The sequence below is a fragment of the Microtus oregoni genome, unplaced genomic scaffold (assembly GCF_018167655.1).
Source record: "Microtus oregoni isolate MIOR12 unplaced genomic scaffold, Mior012 000017F_ref0000208, whole genome shotgun sequence".
Taxonomy (NCBI): domain Eukaryota; kingdom Metazoa; phylum Chordata; class Mammalia; order Rodentia; family Cricetidae; genus Microtus; species Microtus oregoni.
This window is the reverse complement of record NW_024543076.1, coordinates 19,720,475-19,738,330: the sequence shown is the minus strand read 5'-3', so window position 1 is coordinate 19,738,330 and position 17,856 is coordinate 19,720,475. Positions and strand designations below refer to the sequence as shown.

The following is a 17,856-nucleotide window of genomic DNA, read 5'->3' as shown; positions in this document are numbered from 1 at the left end:
AAGAGAAAGTGGGAAATACCCTACAACAGATGGGCACAGGAGATCGCTTCCTATGTATAACCCCAGAAGCACAGACATTAAGGGCAACATTGAATAAATGGGACCTACTTAAACTGAGAAGCTTCTGTAAAGCAAAGGACATGGTCACTAAGACACAAAGGCAACCTACTGACTGGGAGAAGATCTTCACCAACCCCGCAACAGACAAAGGTCTGATCTCCAAAATATATAGAGAACTCAAGAAACTAGACTTTAAAATGCTAATTAACCCAATTAAAAAATGGGGCACTGAACTGAACAGAGAATTCTCAAAAGAAGAAGTTCAAATGGCCAAAAGACACTTAAGGTCGTGCTCAACTTCCTTTGCAATCAGGGAAATGCAAATCAAAACAACTTTGAGATATCATCTTACACCTGTCAGAATGGCTAAAGTCAAAAACACCAATGATAACCTTTGCTGGAGAGGCTGTGGAAGAACGGGTACCCTCATCCATTGCTGGTGGGAATGCAATCTTGTGCAACCACTGTGGAAGTCAGTGTTTCGGTTTCTCAGGAAATTCGGGATCAACTTACCCCTGGACCCAGCAATACCACTCTTGGGAATATACCCAAGAGATGCTCTATCAAATGACAAAAGCATTTGTTCAACTATCTCCTTTTTTTTAACCCTTTAGCAACTATTTAGCCTCAAAGTGGAATCAACCCAATAGGCTTTATACCTTTCCTGACTGAACTCTGTACATCATTAATAAAATATTGGTTACTATGACTGTTAGAAATATTTCCTAAGCGAGCTCTCTGATGACGCAAAAATTCCCAATCAAGCCAAATTAAAACAAGCCAAATAAAGAAATATCCCCAAAACAATACAGGCTATTGCTGTTTCCGTAGCTTGTCACCCCCAAATTCCTATTGCTGAAGATAACATGCATTTTGAAAACAGGACTTGGAGGAAGTAAGCTCAGAGGATAAGAAGGTGTCATTCAGGATTTCAGAAGAGGAAAGTAATCAATAGTCTTACCCAGCTTTGATGTTTATGAATCACAACGGTAACTGGCCTACCAAGATATCTGAAAAGGTGCAACAGTGACCCTTATCTGTTCAGTAACCATCAGCTCCCTAATTGGGTAATGCCCACTTAATAGGAGGGAATTCGTGTCTGATGCTGTGAAACTCGCCAAAGTACCTATTACCTACCCCTAACTAGTTAGGTCAAGGAATCTAGAAGAGAACCTATTCTCTGACTTTTCTAACTATTATAATTGCTGTCTGCACTGTAAACATTGATTTTTATACCTTCAGTAAGGTGCAGCTCTTGTCCCTGGTCACAGAAATTTCTTTCTGCAGCAGACAGATACTATTGTTAAAAGCCCCAACCAATCACAATGCAAAGAACCACCAACCATGGAGTGTCCATCCCTAAGTGATACATCTTTAACAAAAACTCTCCCTCTATGTATATGCTAGTTTATGTATGTGTGTCTATTTATGTGTTACCTATGATCTAAATTCTTCTCGTTGATCCATTGTCTTTCTTTTAAGAAATTTACGGTATTTGGTTATTAAATCGAAATTTTAATTCTTCTGAAAGAATGTGTTCTCTATGTTGGTTACCAGATTGTTTCCAATGCCCAGATCTTAAAGCCCAGTGTCTGAAAGGACAGAAATGATAATTCCTGAGGTTTCTACAAACAGCAAGAGGTAAAATTAATTGCAATCCTACTTGTTTCACAGAGAAGAAAAGTGTCACATTACTGGGATAAGTTTAACTTTTCTAAGAATCATAATTAAATAAAAATTTGACTCCCACACAGATATTAGTGAATTAGGCTGCTTGGTGAAATTCATATTCACAACTCAATATCAATCTCATTACATTATATATCTTACAACAATTACTCTAATTTTAAGTAGTTTCTTCTTAGCAAACCAAAGGAAGAAGTTTCATCACACACAGTTGACAGTCTTTGTGTATACTGAGATACAGAGACAGAATGACATGTATTTTATGTTAAAAATCAGTATTGAAAATACTCTATGACAAAACAGAATAATAATGTCAAAAGAACTTCAAGGGCCTCTCATAGCCACCTTTGCTAATTGCTGTAATATTTTCAACTATCAACAATTTATTAATATTTTTATTATAAATTACTTCTTTTTCTTATAAAATAATTTCAAGTCAAAAAATTTAAATGATTTAAATCAAAAAAGAATGAACATTGTTATCTTGTAATATTGAAACTTTCTGTGGCATGAGTTTTTGTGAATGCTGAAAACCTCCATGCTTTGGTAAACTGAACTGGAAGAGCAGGAGCTGACTGTGTTTCCCCATGACAGAAGACAAGGGTTGGTGCAGGAAAGGGTTACCCATGGTGCTATCCTAATGTCAGAGGCAGTGCTTCAAGGGGAGTGCTTTCTTGCGGCAGCATCCTCTGGGATACAAACTTAGTTCCTCTTCCTCAGACCACGTTCCTATGCTTTGCCCTCACTATCTTTCCTAGCCTTCGTTCATCAGGCTCTCCTTGTCACGTGGTGCTGAGATTCTAATGATTAGCTAGATACGCTTCAACCAATTTCTCTATTTTTTGACCTCAGTCTTGATATTCAAATTCTCATTTTTTTAATCTAGCAAACATTATGTATATGTGCATGTGCACATGATACACAACACACACACACACACACACACACATGCATACACACACATGCACACACGAACACTCAGAGTCTTCTTAGCTTGTACCGGACTTTGATATTTATCACCACTGCATCTTTGCATCTTTCCTTCACAGAGCAGTCAGGACTCACATCTTCGCAACCGCTCCAGTTTGTGCCTTCTGCCACATTCCAATAGGAACCATGTGTGCTTGCACGTAAGCTACTACATTTACCTTCCTGGGTTTTGAGACAGAGTAGCTATCTACAGAGTCAGAAAGAGGATTATGGCTCAGAAGAGTCCCTGCTGCTTCTTTGCAACTTAGTCCCTTCTCAGGGTGGTACTGATGTATGTCTTATGTATAGAACATAATCATGATTTATCAAAATGTTTGAAAGATTTAAATAGTTTTTCTCTCAATCAAAGTAATCATAAATATTAGGTGTCTGCATTTGTTAATTTCATATTAAAATATGTTAGTTAGAATATGATATAAAATAATAATAACTGCAGAAAACATTAACTTGACCTATCTGAGAAATAAAACTATAATTTTAAGTGTAGAACTGGGTAATATAGATTACTATACTAAAATTTTCTCAATTTCTTCCAATATTCTGGCATCACAAATAAACATTTAAATAAATGTCTTCTCTTTATTATCAACTTATTATAATAAGATCATAAAATGATAATTGTGACTAAGAATACAGAATTTTGAAGCATGCTATATTTGTGTCAAACATATAAATGGTTCCCTTCATATCAGTCAGTCACAAGATACAAGATTTATTCATTTTATTTGGTGTGTATGAGTGTTTCTTCTTCATGTATGTATGTTCCTCACATACCTGCTTGGTACTCCTGGAACTGAATGACAGCTGGTTGTGTACAATCATGTGGGTGCTGGGAACTAATCCTAACTCCTCTGCAAGTGCAACAAATGCTCTTCACACCTGAGCTGTCTTTCCATCATCAATCATTGTACTTTTGTATGCTCATGTTTTTTAATTAATGAACTTAAATGGTCTGTCGTTCATGAGCTTTCAGAATTCTAGATTACTAAGACTTATAACTTATTGTTGAACGGTACATATTGGGGTATTTCAAATTCATTTCTAGGTTCTAATTGTTTTGTTTTGCTTAAGGAACTCTAATAATTTCTATTGTTCACTCACCTTTCTCAAAATGATCTTATCAGAAGTTTGATGCATATATGAATTTTAAGATTTTCTTTAAATTTCCTAGAGGCGTTCACATTTTAACTGAAGATAAATTAAATGTATTTTGCAAATTTCTCTTCCATGAATTTGGTATTAATTCCACACAGCCCAGTAAAATAACATACCATTAATTTTATGTGCAAGTATTTTAGCTATTATGTTTATTAGTATTCCCTGAAATATAATGATTTTCTATTATAACTTCAGTAGATATTACCTATATTTTGAAAAAACTTTAGATTATTACTTGCCTGCCCTCAAATAGTTTGTTAATTTGACTGAAATTTTGGGCATTTTTCTCAAGCTATTTTGGTAGACTTTCCAGTGTTTTCTGTCTTCAGTGCATGAGCAAAACTACTGTGATTGTTTGGCATGAGTGTATGGATAAATGCATGAGAACAAGCTTCCTTGGCACGCAGTTCTCTGCAAATAAATATTGTAACAATTCCATTGGTAAAATAGTACATCTTTTGTCAATGTTTCATTAACAGCATATGTATGGAATATAAATTAAACTCCAAACAATAGTAAAACATTCATTTTCTACTTACTTTAACTAAGATAAATAAGAGCATGAGGAAAATATACTCCTATATTGCTATTGATGGTCTCCAAATATCAAATTGAATAATTACTTCACTCAGAAAAATTATTTATTAAATTACACCTATTTTATATGTGGATAATATAATTTGATCATTATCTTTCTTACTAGGTTATTATTATATCCATATTTCCATATTTTTCATATATGTATCATATATTTTCAGATACTGTGATGAATTTTTTGAGATTTTAATTACAATATTTCTTCCCCTTTGCTCCTTCCATACTCTCCCATTCTTTCATTTCCTCACTTTTCTTTAAATTTATGGCCTCCTTTTCAGTATTATTCCATTGTATGGATAGGTTTATAGATATATAAGCCTAAATATAACCTATTCAGTCCACACTACGCTACTTGTATGTATATTTCCAGGACTGATCACTTTCCATTGGATAATCAGTAGGTGTATTTCTTGGAGACTATATCTCCCACTACCTGTATTCCTCAGTTGCCTGCAGTTCTTTATGTGGTGTAGAGGACTCATAGGCTTTTTCTAATATGCAAATGATGGAATTTTTAGATGATTATTTTATTTCTCATGTCTTTCTTTTCTTACATTTCCCTTTACTCATTGACATTTTGCATAACCTCAAATGTGACCTGTAGTTTGATGACTTCCAAATTTCAATACTAGCTATACTCCCTTTCCAGAACTTCAGTATTAAAACGTTTATTCATTTATTATTTTTCATGTTCAGGCATATGAACCACCTGAGTGCAATGTTCCTGAAAACAGAAGAAGGTGTCTGAGGGCTGGAACTAGAGTCACAGGAAGTTATAAGCCTCCATGTATATGCTGAGAACAGAAACTGAGTTTCCTCTAAGAGCAAGAAGCAATCTTGATTATTGAGAAATGTATTCAGACCTAAAAACTATACTTAATAACTTGTTTGTTTGGTACTCTTCTCAGGATACTTGTCTGCAATGTTTGTTTGAAAAGAGAGATTCATGGGCTGGATAGAAGCCTCAACAGTTGAGAGTACTTGTTCCTCTTGCAAATGACCTGGGTTTGACTCCTTGCACCCATCTGTAAATCCAGAACCAGAGAATCTACCATCCTCCTCTGACCTCCGTAGACACATTTACACATAATTCTTTAAAAAAACTTTGTGAAAAATAATTTTCATTTTTCTTCAAAACCCATCTGCTTTGTAGTGCCACCATGATAATGAGAGCAATGAGGCTTCATGATAGCAGTAGCATATAAGAGGACTGCAGGTATTTATTTTTAAAATTCATTTGAAAAATTTATTATAAAGCTTTAACAACACGTTTGACGATCATTAATTATTGTATCTAGTAATATTAAAGCAATAGTAAATATTATGCCCATTTCACAAGAAAATAAATACAAAGACTAGAAATAAACTCCCCAAAGATGTTCTTATAACACAAAATGTCAAGCTAGCTTTTTAGACTTTCTCATAAAGTCGCAAGTCCAGACCTCTGTTTCCAGGCTAAAACTAATGAGATTTTTATTTGATTGATTCCTTCTTCTTCTATCATTAATTGATTCACAGAGAGCTGTAATTCTCACAAATATTTAGTGATATTTTGTTACATCTACTACACTTTCATTTTCCCAGAAATTCATAGTCTCAAAGTACAGCAAAAAAAAAAATTCTAATAGTTTGATTCTAAGCTATTTCCAGTATATCCATATCAGATTCCTTTGTTTAAAATGGTTCTGTAAATTCTCATTCCTTACACTATAAAATTCAAGTTTTTCAGCATAATACACAAAATCTTTTATAATCTAAATTAATATGACATTTACAAATGTTGGCTATTTGTTTCACGATCCTGCTTTATTATGGTCTTAAATATTTTGAACTTCTAACTAGGTTCCCAAACATCAGCATATATGTGTATATAAGTATGCATACATGTGTATATATATATATATATATATATATATATATATATATATATGGGGGGTGCATGTGTGTATATCTAAATCCCATGCATATGTGAGTATTTATCCAGAAATCTACATAATCTCTATAAATATACTAATATCCACTGTATTTTAAATTACAATATACAATAACTCACTGATGACAGTCTTCAATGGGGTTTTCTTTTGAGAGAACATTTGAAGGAACAGTAAAAGAAAGAATGCAAAGCTTGCAAACAACTATATTTTTGGAAGCATGTTATTCATTACTGTCAGCCAATCTCATAAGCAAAAGAGTTTGGAAAATGTAAGATTTGGGTCCTTGGAAAGAGTTCCTTGCAGTCTGTAGGGAGATGACTGAAAAAGTTTTACTGTATCATTTCTTCAATAATGCCCTAAAATCATAGTTCTGATTATAAAGTATATGTCCTCACACATCTCAGTACAAAACACTCACTGCTGTATACATGAGTTTTTAAAAGATTTTCATATGCTTTATCCTCTTAATGAATACTTGGCCTAGTTCTAAATTTGAGGAAACTGGCCCAAGTCATATAGTTTGAAGAAATTAGATGGCTTCTGAATTAATCATTTTGGTTGAAAGGTGAGAAAGAATGACTACCAAAACAGATTTTTAAAAATTACTTGTGAACTATGATTACTAAAATTGGTTAGGGGTGAAAAGGATTGCTAATATCAAATAAAAATATTACAAATTTATTTCAATAGATGATACTTTCCAGGTATAAATTTTATAGAGCAATCAGTATACATATTAGAATAATTAAACTTATAGTAATGTAAATAAGATTTCCCTTGGTGCTAGAATCTTATATCAATTTCTGCACATTTGTTTATTAAACATACAATTGAAAACCATCATTCTGTGTTAATTCTTAATTTTTTTTTATTTTTGATATTATCATATAATTACATTTTCCCCTTTTCTCCCTCCAAACACTACCATATATACCTCCTTACTCTCTTTCAAATGCAAGGGCACTTTTTTCATTGATTGATTACATAAGAATTTATTAGAAAGAAGAAATAAACCTTAATGAAAGCAGTTCATTAACTTTCTTAATTATTTTCTTACTAGAAGAGTTTTTATTGTGCTAAAAATAATGATCACTCAAAAACCAAGGTCATAAAACTCTAAATAATTTGCAGTGACCCTGATCATTTAGCTACACAAACATCTGGCAGGTAAAAGACAGCATCTAAATCAAAGATTAGCGAGGCTGGGAAAAATGAAACTTCTTAGAACAGTTGCTTGATTAATGCTTCCCACTTTATTCAGTGTTTACTTTTTGATAAATTGTCAGGCTTTGCAATGACTTTGCCTTGACATTTATCTCACAGTGAGCTGCCATTATCTTGTGACAGCCAATTCCTTTCTTTTATCTCACAGCTCATAATTGCTGAATCTTCTCCCTGTCTTTCTTATAAATTTTGAGATTGATGTTGTAAAATTCCAAACTTTCTGGGAAAATATCTTAAGAAAATATGGGAAGGGAATGGATATCTAAGTCCAAAGACCTTTTAGAAAACTAATATGGAATCCTATTATTGCAGAAACTTCCTAAAACATATACTCATAATCATAGTTCACAAGTAATTTAAAAAAAATTGTTTTGGTAGCCATTCTTTCTCACCTTTCAACCGTGATGATTAATTCAGAATCCATCTAATTTCTTCAAACTATATGACTCAGGCCAGGTTTAATTATGCAGTTGTGTTTCTATTAAGTTGTTTATAAGTTTGAATGTATGTCACAACTTTTATGTCAAAGTCTTAAAGAAACTAATGAGAGACATTGGCACATCATATTGATGAGATTTTTTTTTGTGAAAATTTTCTTTCCAAAAGTAAAGTGATTGTATCCACCTTTCTAAAAATCTGGAATCAAAACCCTTATCATGGTATTCCATTGCTGTCATAGTATCTCAAGCATTAGTGGCCATCCAGTTCATTGTGATTGAGCATTTGAGATCTCATATCAAATACAAACTTACAATATTTTTCATGTTTCTTCAGTCTATATATTTTGGCTTTATACACTGGGAGCAAGACTAAACTGCATAGGCTAATCATAGATCATCCTAGGAAAGAGCTTTTGCTTTTTTGCTCTCTCATTGGTGCATTTATCAGATGTAGTATTCTATTTTTACAAGTCTTTACCTGATTACTTACTCCACCTTCCTCTTCTTCCAGAACCATCTCCATTTCTGTTTCCAAATAGAAGCATGGAAGAGTTCACACTATGGATATTTTATACCCTTCCATTCAAACATTACAATAGATGATTTTACTTGATGGTATGTGGAATACCATTATAACACTATCATTACTATTTTATAACTATGGCATTGTTAAATGTTAAAACATTAAGTTACTTAAGTCAGTCCACAAAAAATGATTCAGATCAAATTCATTTCAACATGGGATAATGTCCCTGGCTACTAGACGTGCAGCATTGTTTCTGTAGCTCAATAGGGGAATGAGTCTACCTTTTCTCTTTGAGTCCAATAAAAAACTGTGCTGGGAGGATGCCTATAATAAAAAAAAAGGTGCAGTTAGAAGCTTTCTCTGGTTAAATGCTATTGTACAATCAACTCCTGAGAGGGATGGATTATGCTATCTTTTTTTTTTAAGTTTGCAACTTCTTTTATTTGACTCAGAAGGCAACTTCTCTTTAACACACTTTTTCTGGGATTTAAATTTCTCAACATCAACCAAGTCCTAAATTTCAGTCTTATTAATATTGGACTTTAAACTCACGGCATCAAAACGTGTTTGTTGACATCATCATGGTCCTATCTTAATATAATGACATTAAAAATGTTGGCTCCAATAGAATGAAGAAGAGAAATTAAAAGCTTAAGAATATGCATGTCTCCAGAAACTGAAAGGTAAGGTCTCAGAATCATAAAAGATATCTCAGTTAAAACAACATAAAAGGGATAGAAGGAAAATTCTAGAAAGGCTTAAAGTGTCAAGAAGCAGTTCTGTGGTTTTTACGGCCTTTAATCTCTCCCTCACTTCTCTCATGGGGTTATTATCTGTGTTAATGCACATAAGGCTGGAAATGCATTTTAGCATGTATGTGTGTGTTTATAACATTTTTCAAGAAAAAGCAAGATGAACTACAATGTCAACACATTTTCCTTCTTAAGCTCTCTTTTTTGAGTCAGACATTGAAACTGAATTTCACTGGCCAGGTGCATTAAACCTGTTGTAATAATAATAGATGTGGTTCATTCTAGATAGGCTTTATCATCTATTGAAAGATAATAGTTTATTTAAACTGCTATTTTCAAGCTAATCTACTAGATTAGTAATATTAACAATACTAATTTAAAGCAATATTTTTGTATTTAGTATTTCTAAATGTTATATGTTGCAAAATTAAATTAAATTAATTTTATGTGTTGTTATTAGTGTTCTTTGGAAAATAAAATGGTTTTAATGAAGTAGTCTTGTTATGTACAATATTTTGGATTATTCATTTATTGTATTAAGCAGCTTATTACTGCCATTAGGGAAATTACTCACCCTGTAAAGAGCTTGCAATGCACCAAGTATGCATAAGGATTTGGGTTCTATGCTCAATATCTACCTATAAAAAGCCAGACATAGCAGCAACATGCTTTTAGTCTCAGAATCTGGAGATGTAATCGTAGGTAGGCAACTAAAGATTGAAGGCTTTCTCATCTAACCAAATCTATAAGCTCCAGGTTCAATGAGAGATCTCCTCTATCACAAATTAAGGTGAAGAGCAATTAAGGAGTTTATCCAGCATTGAACCCTGACCTCAACATTAAACATGCATTCTCACATATAGAACACCCTCACCCACGCACACCTCCATATGTTTATATCTGTGGGAAAGCCCTGCTCATGGGAGTTTGGATTGTTCAGTTTGACACTAGACATATGGTATTAACCCTGTCCTTGTAACTAGATAATTAATGAAAGCAAGATGGAGCTTTGTCAGATACTGGTTTCATAAAATGAGATCTACCAAGAAAGAAATTAGTTGATTTCTCGATACAAATAACAGACACATTGTGCTGCTTTGTATTCTTTCAGTGTTGAATTTGTACTTAACAAGTGATTGTACAGATGAGATTATTAAATGAATATAGAAGCACCATTTGAAGTCTTTGCCTTTGGCTAGGGGATAGCTTAATGGAGAGCTTTTCTTAGCATGCATAATCCTTGAGCACCATCCCCCATCACTGCAATAACACCTTTAAAGAAGACACACAATTCCTTCAAAACAGCCACCTTGGAAGGCCAACGCCACCCACGATGCTGTGACAGGAAATATTTTGGAGATGCCAATTTAAGAACTGTTTTCGAGATAAAATATGACTCAGAAGAAAATCAGCCGCCTCACTATATATTCTCACTTTGAAATAAAGGAGGTAACTTTTTTCCATGCAGAGAAGATATCACATTAAAGAAAAACCCTGAGAGATTGTTCTAAAAATTAAATCTAAATGATGTCCTAGAAATGAGCCCTAAAGCAGCACCAGCTAGTGATGCACCCAAAGTGATGAGAGAGGGATGAGATGAATAATTGCTTTAGATAATTATTAAAATCTTTCCAACTATGATAGCCCCATATATGTATGGGTACATGCACAAACATACATGCACACAAACATCTATATGCATGTATGTGCTTATGTATTTGAGTCTGTGAAGTCCCACCACATCAGACATTCACCACCATTACATAAAGTATATTCTGGGTAACCATCCACTTTATGGTTGACTTTGTTCCTGAGTCAAACCCTAGCCCAAAGTAAGAAAACGTTAGCTTGCTGGTAAGAGGCATGCAAGTGTGTCAGCATGTGGTTAAAGGAGACTACCTATGGGGTTGGCACAGATTGAACAGGGAAATAAGCCTAAAGAAAACTGACATAAGTTAACTACTGGAATCTGAAGAAGTGTTTCTGGTGACCAGTGCTAAATATGTAATTTAGCAGAAAACACAAAGTGCTTGTTTAAATGCTCAGAACTCTCTGCATTATAGGTCTTACCCCTCACTGTCTTCTACACACATTTGTTTTTATACTAAAATTCTTCAAATACGAATGAGTCTTGTACCTAGATTTGATTTGGCAAGAATACTTAAAACTATTACAGTGCTAAACCTACTCTGTATATGCTAAAATCTATTTCTAATTTCCAGGAAAGTGAAATACCATTAATATTATTGTTAAGTTAGGCATAATATTGTTTAATGTTTATTATGAGACACAAATTTAAATAGTGGGAGTTTTTATATTGACAACAGCACTATTTTCCCTATGCCCAAATTTATTTTTCAAGTGCACAAAATTCTACTAAGCACCCATAATCAATAGAGATAATATTATCATCATAAACCGGGCAAAGCCGATGAGTAACAAAATAGTAAGAGGTAAGACCTTGCCAAGTTTTTAATTTGTCCCTTCCAAGTAACAGCCTTGCTAATGCTTCATGTTCATTACAGAAGGCTGGGGCTGCTTGGTCTCGCCGCATTAAACATTTATAAATTCATCACTCGGTCCTGAAAACATTCACTTATATTTTCTTACATGGAATTATCATGCATTTAAATTTTACTCATTTAAAAAGTTCCAGTGCATTAGGTCTTCAAAGAGATTTTCGAAGGGTTCAGTTACTTCTTCTAACTGTTGCTTTGGAGAAGAGCCAGGTTCCCAGCCTTGGCACTTTCAGTCCTGCTCTCTTCGGGCACTTATTTCCACGGATAGTGAAAAGAGGTCTTCTTTCAGGATTGCCTCAACAGTGAGAGGTCCTTTTGAGCTTTAAAACAACCAAGCTTTAAAGAAATTAAACTGGCATCTTTACAATGCTGTAGTTTTTGCTCAGTGAGAAATCAAGCTGTCGGAACAATGCATGCTTGTCTAAAGCAACTATTCACCAGAGGTACTGCCTTCTGGGGACTGGGCAAAGTTTTTACCTACTGACAAATGGGGCAACATAACAGACCGGAACTGTGCCCAGCCCCAAATGTTTTGTGTTTCCAGCTCAGAAGTAAGGAGATCAGTTACCAGCTCCCTGTTTCTGACCCATAATAATAATATAAAAAAGAAAAATAAAGAATGTCAACTAAGATGGCATGGCAGTCCAGAGAATAATGGGGAACTGCTGTCAGTATCTTTAATTTACAGATTTAGAAAATGTTCTGAAATTTGAATGGAATTGGGGAGTGAAACTCCACTGAGTTTCTAAGAAAGAAAAAGCACGATATTGAAAAAATTGTGTAAGGAATATAACAGTTAATTTAGGCTCAGATTTTATTCATGTCAATACATTTATTTGTATATTAAATAACAGGTTTGCTTTGAGACTTTAAAGCCCTGCCCTACTTTTCTCCATTTACCGTCCACATGTCAAAACTTCTGAAGGCCTTGGAACAAACTCCAAACGTGTATTCTCTATGATCAGCACCCACATTATCCATTAGTGCCTCTCAAGGTGTAAGGTGTAGAAACCATTTAGAAAGAACTCCCTAGGCAGTGGTAGCACATGCCTTTAATCCCAGCACTTGGGAGAAAGAGGCAGGCAGGTTTCTAAGAGTTTGAGACCAACCTAGTCTACAGAGTGAGTTCCGGGACTGGCTCCATAGCTACTGAGAAATGCTGTATCAAACAAATAAACAAACAAACAAAAAAAACAAACAAGCACGCAAACAAAAAAAAACAAGAGAGAGAGAGAGAGAGAGACAGAATGAAAGGATGGAAGGAAGGAAGGAAGGAAGGAAGGAAGGAAAGAAGGAACTCTATGGTTTGCTTTCTCATTGGAAGATGGATCCAGTTTGGCCACTGCTTTGTGTTTAGGGGTGATAGAGTTCCTCTTTATGATTCTATTTTAGCTTCTATTGGTGACAAAGATGGAAGAGTGACATAAAGAAACTGAACAAGGATGTTTTACATTGGACTTGTGGGATAGCTTGCTTGCTTCCCACTTTTCCTTTTCCTATCTCAGCTGCATCTCGAGCCACACAGTATTCCTAGTAGTGAGAGAGAAAGGAGAGAAAGAATAGAAGAAAGAAAGAGAGAAAGCGAAATGAAGCACAGCAGGATAGAGTGGACATGTGAATAGACACATGGGACATTCAGAGGGACACGGAAGCTTTTACAATAGTGAATCTACCATGGTTTAAACCAGTCTCTAAACAGAGTGTAATTGCTGCCAATGTGCTGATGTCAACAGCTGAGCCAGAAGGACTTCGTTCTCATTAACTAGACCCAGAACTTACAAAAGAGTTTGTGCACCAGTAGCTGACATGTTAACCTGAGGATACAATGTCCCTTTCTGTCCAGGGATGAATCTTGAAAACAGATGGAGACTCATATAGACTAACACATGATACTAGATCTTTTCTGAGGTTGTGATATTCACAGCATTGAAGTAAGTGTAAGATAAGGAAAATGGCAACTACATAAATTGATAGATAAGTTAATTTTCTATATATGCATCCTAAACAGTATGTTGCATACCTTAAATATACAGAATAAAAATCAATTAATATCAGTAATAAAGTAATGTCAGTCTCTTGTCTTCTGGAGCATAAGTACATTGATTTCATAGATATTCCTTAAGCAGAGTCCCTCAAGTTGATAAAGGAAAACTACAAGCTAATTCTAAGCGGTTCTGCTCTTGAAAAGGAGGAAATCATGTCATGGCCTCATGTGGATTTACTTCATGTCTAATGCAGAAGTTTGAGAGGACGTTTCCTTCACTTTAGGTGTTTCCCATTTATTTTAGGAGTTTGAAAATGTAGGGTTTTTTTTTTTTGTCACCCTGTCTTCTTTCTTCTTCACCCCCTCAGTTTGTTCCGCCTTCCTTCTTACATTGTGAAAGTTGTATAGCTTTTTCTCAAATGTAACTTTCCTGTAGACAACATGGAACAATAAGGAGGGGATGCCTTGCAGCCCCCTCTTCAAGACTGCTTCATATAACTGGTCCATTCCATCATCTGAGTTTGTCTTTTCTTGAGCTTTCTTCTATAGCAGCTTTCAATACAAAATATGGCTCCATATCCTGTGTTTACATTACATTCATTTTCTATATTCATTATAGCATAATTTTAACATAATTCACCCACATTATGGAATTTTAAGCAATAGATCATAATCTAGCCTAAATTTAGAACTTTTATGATTAAGTTTATTTGTGAAATATCTGTGAAGCTATACCCATAAAGTCTCAACAACATGACTGCCTAATGAATCTGATATGGGTGACAGCAATAGATACGTTAATATGGAGTGGAACCTCACTATACCCCATCTCTAGACAAAGTACTAGAGGCAGTTAAGGAATGTTGAAAGCTGGAAAAATAATATTTCACAGGAAAGAGACTGCCACTTGGTTATCCAGGACTATGTAGTAAGTAGGGCCTGAGATCATATACTAACATTGCAAGTATTATACAAGGAGCATTATATGAAGTTAGCAGGTTGCAAACATATTTGGGAATATATATGTAATAACAGTTAAAAATAGGTCATGATTTTAAGAGTGCAGTGTGGGGTTACATGGAAGTGGTTGGATGGAAGAAGTGGGGAAAATGATATAACTGTAGTTTATTATCAAAAAATATAAAGTCAATTTATCAGATCAACTTTTGCAAATTATGTACATTACTGCTTTTTATATGACTGAGTTTCTCATTTTTGTTTTGGTAGGACTGAGTTTACAACTTTATTTCCATTTTTCTTCAAGGAATGTGTATAAAGTGTTTGCTTTTTGAGACTTTTTATCCTTTGCTTACAGAGTAGTTTAATTCAACTCTCCTTAGTACTTCTGAATGCCTCTAGAAATGAAGGAAATAGAAACTAAAATATTTTGTCACTATTCCAAACTTTTAAGAAAAAGAAAAAAGATAAAGGAATGAAACAGTTATTTACCTAATGAACCTCTTCTCATTAATATCACATACAGACAAGAACTACACACATTCTAAGTATTACTATAACTATTGCTCCAAGTGGCTAAATAGATTGTTAGTTCTAATTTAAAATTTCAGATACCAGAAAGTTGTGCTTGTAATAAAGCTTTTTCTCTACTACAGAAACCTTGAGAATAAAAACAGTAGTTGTTATTAATGATATCTTATAATTCACTGTGCTTTTTACTGATCAAAACATCTTAATCTATTTTGTGAAAAATTATTCAATTTCCAGAAAAATTGAGTCTCCTCATACAACTACTTTTTATACTGTACTGGCACTCATTTATATATTAATAAATAGAACTTGCTTGAAGATCAGAGAATAAAACAGCCCCACTAGTCAGCCTTGAAGTCCAGGCCATGGTAACACACACCTTTAATCTCCGTAACCACACTAGTTTGCCATAGAAACCAGGTGATGCATGCCTTTAATCCCAACCCAGAGAAGATTATAAAATGGGAGGAGACAGCTCTCAGGATCAGTCTCATTCTGAATTTCCTGGAGGTAGGATTGCCATTTGGAGTGAGATCGAGGTAAGCGCCAGTGGATGGCTATTTTGCTTTTTTGACCTTCAGGTTGAACCCCGATTTCTTTCTCAGAGTTTTTTATTGATTAAGAGTCTCATGTTGTACAAACTGAACTAGTAGGTAAAGTGAAGCAACTAGCTTCACTTCAGCGCCCAATTTTTTTTTTTTTTTTTGGTTTTTCGAGACAGGGTTTCTCTGTAGCTTTGGTGACTGTCCTGAAACTAGCTCTTGTAGACCAGGCTGGCCTCGAACTCCCAGAGATCCGCCTGCCTCTGCCTCCCGAGTGCTGGGATTAAAGGCGTGCACCACCACTTTCTGGCTCTTCAACGCCCAACTTTTGGGGCACAAATTTATGGAAAAAAAAAAAACATTTGCCTGAAGATTTCTAACCACTAGCCCATGCCAGAGCTGAAATTGGAATTCCACATGTAGGAATTCAAATCCAAATGTATCTACCCCCGTTCAGGGCACGGGGGTAGGGGATTAGTGCTCCTAGGTCTCATTCACTATGGCTTAGCTTCCATGTAAAGATGGAAAACACCCAGAGAATCTGTATATTATTATGTTGTCCTTGAATTGTTTGATTGTTGAAGAAGGAGCAACAGTTGCTAAAAGACATTTGATTATAAATGCTGCTGGAGGGCTGGAAAGATGGCTTAGTGGTTAAGAGCATTGCCTGCTCTTCCAAAGGTCCTGAGTTCAATTCCCAGCCACCGCATGGTGGCTCATAACCATCTGAAATGAGATCTGTTGCCCTCTTCTGGCCTGCAGGCAGACACACAACAGAATATTGTATACATAATAAATAAATAAATATTTAGAAAAAAATATTTAAAAAAAAATAAATGCTGCTGGATTAATCCAACTTACATATTTTGTAAGTGCCTTGACTTAAAAGTTTAAGTCAAAATATATGTTACTTTGGAGAAGAGGTTTTGCTTCTTTTTCCACAGAAAATGAGAGTCTGTGGATTCATTCTTGGTTAAAAAAAATAAGGTTTGATTGAGGAAGAACCCCCCCCCCTCCTAAAAAAAAAATCACTAATGGGAGTAGATGCTGCATGGGTGAGCCTTAGCGCATCATGCTGCAATTCTCTACAATATCCTGTGCATACAGGGCACTGTTAAATGTTCCCAAAAGGTAAAGATAAAACTAATTTTCGGATTCATTAATTTCATATTCTGTGTCATATTATATTCACAAATAATGCACTGTCACATTTTTTTGTAGAAGAATAATCTTATATTAGAACTAAATAATACAAACAATTGATCTGATTGGTGTGTATTCAATCAGATAGTGAGTCACTTTCCAAGAGGAGTTTACATCTTCAATAGGAGCCGAGCAGTATATGATCTCTGAACTAGTGTTGCAATGTGTTTGAGAAGTGTCTGTTGGAAAAATTATTCCTTTATCTTTCAATAAAAATTGAATACTTTCTCCTGAGAATGGAAAGATTTTTTTTCACTATAAGTGCAGTCATTGCTTTAAGTGGTACTTTGGGCAGAACAGCTTTAAATTTTCTGAAATATGAAAACGAGTGAAATGACCTAATAGCCTAGACATAAATGCATCACTTTAACGTTTCTTCATTCCACGGGTAAAATTAAGCATAATCCTGAAGACTTAACTAAAGTGGCTATGGAAGTACTGGATCGGGACTTATTTATTAAGGGATGAAATAGCACACTCACAAATACAGAATGAAGCCACACCTCTGCCTCTTTGTCCTCCAGGGTAGGGTGGGGAAAGTGCTGGACCAGGTCACAAAGCCATGGCATCAGGAATCCTTCGAAGTCCAAAAGAAAACACATGACCCTCCTTCCTTGTTTCTTTTTTTTATTATTATTTATTAAAGATTTCTGCCTCCTCCCCGCCACCGCCTCCCATTTCCCTCCCCCTCCCCCAATCAAGTCCTCCTCCCTCATCAGCCCGAAAAGGAACATGGGATGTACTCACTCATAT

The 17,856-nt window shown here is 34.8% G+C and overlaps 1 protein-coding gene across 2 annotated transcripts in view; it reads right to left on the bottom strand.

The window, feature by feature from the left end:
* Fut9 (fucosyltransferase 9) overlaps window positions 1-17,856 on the bottom strand; it is a 193,187-nt gene that overhangs the window by 133,907 nt on the left and 41,424 nt on the right. The window contains exon 2 of one of the 2 annotated variants that reach the window (XM_041667396.1): window positions 17,607-17,680. The exons of the other annotated variant lie outside the window; for it this stretch is intronic. The gene's annotated coding sequence lies outside the window, so the exon portion shown is untranslated. The remainder of the gene's footprint in view (window positions 1-17,606; window positions 17,681-17,856) is intronic. 2 annotated transcript variants of the gene reach the window in all.